General features: G+C 41.6%; 1 long non-coding RNA gene across 1 annotated transcript; it reads left to right on the top strand.

Annotated features, from left to right (window-relative positions):
• The first annotated feature begins 946 nt into the window (after positions 1-946).
• Positions 947-6,218, top strand: LOC111588876 (uncharacterized). The gene is made up of 7 exons (XR_004846547.2): positions 947-1,139; positions 1,329-1,412; positions 1,620-1,692; positions 2,413-2,473; positions 2,969-3,205; positions 5,514-5,607; positions 5,733-6,218. It is a non-coding gene; the product is annotated as an uncharacterized LOC111588876 (long non-coding RNA).
• The last annotated feature ends 1,693 nt before the right edge of the window (positions 6,219-7,911 follow it).

Below are 7,911 nucleotides of genomic sequence, written 5' to 3'. Positions count from 1 at the left end.
ATATTATTTAAATTACAATATTGCACGTAAAGGTTTTGCACATGAGGTTGAATATTGTATATGTATTGGATATTGCACTGGTAGTGACATGAGTCCTTAATGACTTTCTGGTGTGTGATGTGCAAGTTTAAACTTTAGTCAGCAGCTTTGATTGGAAGCTGTGCAAAAAGCCAACTGACACTGATGGAGATGTTATTGATGTTCTCTCAGAGCACTAAATGTACAGAAAAAAACCCCACAGATATCTATCAGGTGAAAAAAAGACGCTGTCAGCAGCTTCTCTGCAAAGTGCTGTGTGAGACTGACAGACCACACCGTGAACTCTTGACGTTTCTCAGACACGGCAATGGGGTTTTTTCAGCTTTTCAGTCTGCCTTAATGAAGCCCCTCAGAGCTGAGTCTGGACCTGGAGATGATCCTCGGTGATACAGGCTGAGGACGGGCAGCCGGCCGAGATGTTTGAGGCTGGATGCGACCGTGTAACCGTATTAGCATGCTGTATTCTCTTCCTAAATCACATCAGGACAATTTGTCTGCTGAGATGCCCGAGTAAAAGCTTACCTTGGCGTATTTATCCCATCATGCGCATTCCCCCCGACCAGGACAATCAGATTTGTACAGCACTGAATGTCTCTGCAAATGAACCGGATTCTACTGACTCTGTAATGAAAAGATCTGAGAATCCCACCCCCCAAGTGAAGCTCTGGAGTTCGGAAACCTCAAACACTTCATTTATAACAAGTTACATTTCATATTGACTTTTCCACTCAAAGATTTCGATCGCGGAGTTGAGCGTGGGTCTATTTTGAACTCTCATAGGTATCGAGCTGATGAGGTGAAATCAAATACTTTTTCCAACAAAAGGGGTTATTTTAGTGCAGGTTGGCCGGTGTAGCGTTACAGCTGTGGCACAAGAGGCGATGCAAAGGCAGGCACATGGGCAGGAAGCAGGCAGGGACCCAACTGTTGGCCCCGGCCAAGTGAAAATCCCTGACCTATAGGCAGGAATCACTGGCATGCAGGGTGCTGTGGTGCTGGCAGAGGACACACTGCAAAATACTCACTTAACACAGACAGGAGGGAATGCAGGATATGATTTAAGCTCAGTGCCACTGTTGTCTTGACCAACCACTACACCTGTAAGTTATTTACTACCTTTTGCATAAAAGTTTTCTTGTACTCCCATCTGGATTTTACGGAGCCCCCCTGGTGACATGGTAAAAAAAAATAGCTATAACGTGCGCACGAAATACTAATTTGTGGCCACGAAGTAGGTATAATGTGCGCACGAAATACTACCTAATACTATTAATATCATTCCTGGACAGATTGGTGAGCAAATCGAGCGCACCGACTCTACAACCTGCAATAATCTGTGTACGGGGCCCCGTACCCTGCTTGATGTTCCTAAGGTGAGTATCTTTTCTTAGCTGTTTTAGTCAATATGTTGTTATCCCGCATTTAGGCAGTTATTTATTTAGGCCTGTGTTTGATACTTTGTTGCAACGGGTAGCTATCTGCTGACGTGTCACTCGATTTACAAACTTTTATCCTCATCCTGTTACGACACGTTGTTTTGTTGTGCTAATATGTAGCCGTAAACTCATTTGTGTCTGTAGAAGCTGCAGCCCTGCACACATATCAGGACACTTTTCAAGAACAGCTGAGAGGTGTAGGCTACTACTAAGCGAGGTATGTTGAGCATAAAACCAGAGTTTTCTGTGTCAGGAAGGTGTCTCTGTTTTAACCTGGCTAAATCACCATGCTAACTTATGCTGCAGACCTAACCTGGTCCGGACCACATTCTGTTCAGAGCTTCAGCTTGAAATCATCTTAAAAAGTGCCTTTTTCACTGATCATCGCCTTTGAAAGTAGCATCACGTGTGTCAGACTCTCAGCTGAGGGAATACAGAGGTTATATGAACCGCAGCGTTTAATGATGCTACCGGACGAAACCGTGCAGTTACGGTAGCGCTCACTATACGTTCCCAAGGGAACCTGTAGCCTCAGTGATAAGAATCTAATTTGTATTACTTTGCAGGTTGTTCTTGCTCTGATTGAACTACTGAATGTGTCTGTAGTGTCCTCTGGACATTTGTCCTTCCCTAACATATTCCACTTCGATTTGACAAAGACTAAAGTGCTTTCATAGGACAGTGTCAGAGCTTAATGTTTAAATCAGCTCTACAATGTGCAGCTGTCACCAGAAATAAACAGGAGGCATTGAGAGTGCACCGAGTGGTAAAATAAATATATTAATTTACACTGTATTTGCAGAAACAGTGTTGCTTTTTGCAACATTATAGCAGGGACATGGGGCAATATGTGATTTGGAATTATAGATCCAGAATCTGGAAAATCTACTGCTTGGTAAGGCTACTTGTTTATTAATTTTGTTTTCCTGTGGTTTAGAGGTCAACTATGGATACTCGGCTGTGAGAATTTTTGATGGAGCACAAACTTGAAGAAGAATGTAAGCCACTGCACCTGCCGTCTTTGCTTGCCTTGTGTGTGTGTGTGTGTGTGTGTGTGTGTGTGTGTGTGTGTGTGTGTGTGTGTGTGTGTATTTTTTTCCAAACAGAAGATTAATATTTACTGAAAGTTTGCGTAGAACATGGTCACACCAGAACAGATAGGCTCAATGCACAAATCCAGATGCACAATCTTAAAATGTTATGTTTTAATTTTTAATGTAATCAAATACATCAACTGTGTTTACAGAATAATTTTAAATAATTCTTCATCATCTTAAGTTGGAAAAATATTTGCATCATATTTGCACCAAAAGTAAATGTTATCAAAAGTAGGATGCATAAAATGAAAAACTAATGATGTGAATAACTACACCCTTATACCATCAATATAGCTATTCTTAACTTCCTTTAGATATCCATTGGCATTCTATTTTATGCATTTGTATGTATCAATTCATTTATTTATTGACTTGGGGTACCTTTTATTTTTTCAGATTGATGAAACTGTCATTCCGTTAATGACAGACAGTGACCTGGCAAAGTACATCCCCAAAGTTGGAGATAGAGTCTCCACTGTGGCCTTCTGCCGACAAGCAGCACTGTCACAAAACTCACAATCCAGGAAAGAATCCATACTCTCAAGGCTACGACAAAGACTGTCTGGAGCTGAGGGGATGCCACCAAAAGAGAGAACATCTAAGTGGGCAGGAAATACAAATGCCAAACGGAAGGTGAGACGAATTGAGGTTGGCTGGATGGATTTTGATGAGGAGGAGGAGAGGTTCAAACAGGTGAAGTCTGTAAGTGGTGGAGGGACGAGGCATCTCTCGATTGACAAAGACAAAACAGTGGCAAATATCAAACTTATGGCTGAAAATCTTTTTTCCCCAAAAGCCTTTCCAAAAAAAAAGCAGAAGTCTTTCACACTATTCAACTCATTTTGAGAGCTCACAGATACATGTTGATACAGTAGGATAAGGATAAACTTTATTGATCCCACAGTGGGGAAAGTTCACGGCCTTATACGGTGAGCATTCCAAACACCCCGGATGTCATTTAATACCTCCTGTTGAGGAAACAAGAACAATTCAGTCACAGCTGGCATGCAGTGCATTTTTAAACAGTGATTAGGGCCTATAAGTGAAATATAGTCCTCTTTCTTCTCTGCCTTTGCAGTGAGTAAGAAAAACAAAAGTTTGTGTTAAGCAAATAAAAGTAGCTTAAATTACATTGTGATGTATCTTACTTTCACAACAGTCTAAAGAATCAATACATCACGCAAATTAAATAAACTCACAGTGGCTTAAATCTCTAAGATTACATGAAGGTAATGTAGAGTTGATGGTACAGTTCCTGGATTTGTTGCTGTGATCATGATATAGGCTATTTACCTGAATGATTGGCATGAAACAGAACTGCGACAGAGCTTTGTCAATGAAATCCCCAGCAAAGAATCCCTCGTCCTTGTGTTCTGCCAGAAGCGTGATCCAGGGTTCGATTCCTTCTTTTCTCATCACTCCCCACCAGCTCTCAATTCTCTGGTTCGCGTTACTTGCTCCTGTGACGTAGCTTCTCTCCACTGCTCTGTCATCCACGTCATTTCTCCGTAAATACCGCTGAAGGTCTCTGGCCACCATGTTCTCAGTGCCCATGTCAGTTCGTACGAGCCTTGGGCAGCCCCCACAGCGCTCCACTGCTTCCATGAAGTACCCCTCCATAACTTTCGGGTCGCTGTTAGTGAAGGCAGCCCGCAGCCAAATGATGTTGCGTGAAAACCCATCGATGCAGCCATTAATACATATCCCATATGGCTTCAGTTTGTCATATGAGTCAATGTGCCACACGAAGTTGGGTCCCTGAGCAAAATATTGCCTCCTTCTGAGACGTCTGGTCTGGCGAACTTGGGAACCGATGGGGTCCAGTAGAGAGAGGAGGATCCCGACGTCTTCTTTTCTGATAGAAATACCGTGTTGTTTACACTTTGTAAACATCCACCGGTAACCGTGATCCTTTCCAGGGCCTTGCAGATGGTCAACAATGAAATCTATCCCGGCGTCCAAGTCGTACCTTCGCCGGTAAAGCAACCTGGCTCTCAATTAGGGTTGCCACCTTTCAGAAATAAAAATAAAGGATGCCCACCACGGCTCCTTGGGGCCACAGTTCAGTAAAATCGGAAAGATATTCACAGATTCAGAATTCCACCATCAATAACTCATTATAAATGATGCCTCTTTTCCATCGCTGTAAGGTAGACAATGTGCTACAAGCCTAGTTTTATCAACAGTAGCTGTCTTTCAACCTGCAGAAAAAACATTGGTGTCAACGGGAGCCAGTTGAAGGCTGCAGTGATTCTGGTGACACTACAGTGTATCAGAGAGAAGCTATTGAATATTTGTGTCTCTCTTTGCTGTTGCAGCAGTTTTGCAATTTGCAGATGGTCCCTGTTCACTCCATAGACATCAATGTTATTCGTGCAGCTTGAAAGACAGCTACTGTTGATAAAACTGGGCTTGTAGCATATTGTCTACCTTACAACGATGGGAAAGAGGCATCGTTTATGTTTTGACCAGTGTTGCCAACTCCTCAGTAAGGAAAGTAGCTACTGGCTGTTCTAAAAGTCGCTAGAAGTCGCTAAATGATGTCATCGCCTAATTTGCATAATTTCCCGTTTGCATGTAATTGTAATCGGCGTTGTGGGAGAGACAAAAAGTGAGTTTAAAATACCCAAAATATGTCTAGATAAATTGTGATTATTCTCCTGCACAGTATTGTTTATGTATTAAGAAGACATTGTAGTCCTGCAGTGCCACCTTGTGGTCTGTTCCGCTTTTATTTTGTTAAGTGCACGTTTCTTCTTCTTCTGCGGTTTTTGTGACGCCGAACTTCCTGTTTGTATGTCTAAACAACGTTGTGCTCACGCATCGTCGGAGAAACGGTAAAAGCTGTTTGAAAACGGTAGTTATACATCACATTTATCTGTTTGAATTGTATTAAGGAAATTTTTACATTGTGATTTACCTCATTATCCTGTATTCGTAGCTCTGAACAGCGACGTGTGTGTGTATATCGAGATGGAGAGCATGCTAGCTGATGGCTAACACTTAAATTAGCGCCCTTGGAACGGCGGAATGAGGTATGAAAATGTTAAATATGCATTATTATCAGATGAGTTGCGTTTATTTGTATTGGATGTGAACATGATTTATATGTGAATTGTTTGTGATACTACAGTGAAGCATTTTGTATTCTGTTCTGTAGTTTTCTGCAGAGTGCTTATGGTACACGTGCTGGTCGAGAGTGAGAATAAATCAACATCCGTTTGAAACTCTGCGTCTTGCTGAATGAATCCAAGGGGCCGCTACAGCGACTGAGAAAGAGTCTCACCACATCCTGACATGAGGAAAGAGACTTTATTGAAAACTACATTGAGAAAAACTATCCAGACAGCAGACGGCTGCATTCAAGGTGAGCTCTGAACATTTGATCTGGAACAGGAATTCAATAACGGCAGCATGAGCTTCATTTCAGTCTGTAGCTGCTGAATTCATGGATGAGTCATCTGGCACGAGAGAGGAAGATCATCAAACATCCACGTCAGCTGATGGAGGTCCAAGGGTCTCACCAAACAACCAATCTGCAGAGTGAAGACCTCTAACCTGATTGGATGGCCTCCTTTTCAGCCACGTGTGAACAAATGCCTCTAAGTTGATTTGTTTTCTAAAATAAATCTAGTTTGAGTCCTAATCTATGCCTGTGTGTTTGCTTCTTTACACCGCTGTTAACAGTTTAGGCTGTTAGATTGTTCCAGATAAGACAAGTACAAGATACTTCAGAGCCATTCTACCACGAGCCTGACAGGAAGAACTCCAACAGCTACTGAATGTTCCTGTGGTCCCCTCAAGGCTACAGGAGGAGCCCTACGAGGACGAGCCGGTCCACCTGATGGAGGCCAGTCGCTGCGGTTCAAAGCCAACACCGACTACGTGGACTTCTACTAGACCACACAGAGGCCTTCAAACCGGACCAACAAGTTCACCGACTCCCCGACTCGTGGGTCTGAGGACGCCGCTGAGTCTCGGCTCAGCCGGCCTCCTGTCTGTGGGTGAGTGCTGAGAGGTTTGTGGATGCATGTGAACGTGTCTGTGTTGAAACAGCAGCTTTGGACTCACTAACGCTGGGAAAAACCAAGAGCTCCTTTATTTGTGACTTCCACTAAAAAACTGACGAAAATAAGTTTGCCAGGGTTCTGACTGATAACAGATTATTAAATAATGAAAATAATCGTTTAAATATTCCTTTAAACAATCCTTTTAGGTCTACATTTCCTTTACACTGACTTCTTGGTATATGTACAAGTATTTTGGGTGGAATATACCATTAAGCCTGATGTTCAAGGGTTCTTCTGGGAATATACCACTAAACCAACCTTTTAGGTAAATGTTCCAAGATGTTGGGTAGAAAATACCATCAGATAAAAATTTTAGGTCTACATTGGAAGATTTTAGAGTAGAATATTACTCCAAACCATCATTTAGGTCTACATTTAAGGTGGAATACTCCTTTACACCAAGATTTTTTAGTCTACATTGAAGGATTTTAGGTGGAATATTCCTTTGAACGAACTTTTTAAGTTTATGTTCAAGGATGTTGGGTGGAATATACCATCAGATCAACCTCCAAGGTCTACAGTAGTGAATTTTAGGTGGAATATACCATTAAACTCACCTTTTAGGTCTACATTGGAGGATTTTAGGTGGACTTTTCTTCCAAACTGTCTTTTAGTCTACATTTAAGGATGTTTAGGATGGTATATTCTTCCAAACCAACTTCTCAGGTCTACATTTCAGGTGGAATATTCCTCCATACTAACTTTTTTGGTCTACATTGAAGAACCTTTTCTAAACCACCCTTTCGGGTCTATATTTGAGGTTTTAGGTGGAATATTCCTTTTAACCAGCCCCTCAGGTCACTTTGAGGATTTTGGATGGACTACTCGGTTAAACCAACATTTTAGGTGCATGTCCAAGGATTTTTGGTGGAATGTTCCTTTAATGTGGATGTTTGAGGACCTTGTAGGTGGAATACTTCCTGAAACCAACCTTTTAGGTCAACATTCAAAGATTTAAGGTGGAATATTCCTTTAAACCAATCTGAATTTCATGTTTTGATCATTATCAAGTGACAAACCTCAATCCAGACTCTTCATAATGACGTTTGAGATTTATGCTGCTGTTACTTGTTTAGTCCAGACTAAATGACAGAAATCCACAACTGTAATTTTATTTCAGGACTCGGTTATTAAATGTCAAAATCCATGTGACTCCAAAAACTCAACAGCTTTACAAACTCTAAGATTAAACTCTCCACAAAGATCCAAAATAAGTTGGACTTCTACATGAGAGCTTTAATTATTCTTCATCTACTTCCTGAAAAGTTT

Source organism: Amphiprion ocellaris, chromosome 9 (assembly GCF_022539595.1).
Source record: "Amphiprion ocellaris isolate individual 3 ecotype Okinawa chromosome 9, ASM2253959v1, whole genome shotgun sequence".
NCBI lineage: Eukaryota > Metazoa > Chordata > Actinopteri > Pomacentridae > Amphiprion > Amphiprion ocellaris.
This window is presented reverse-complemented; position numbering and strand designations above follow the sequence as displayed.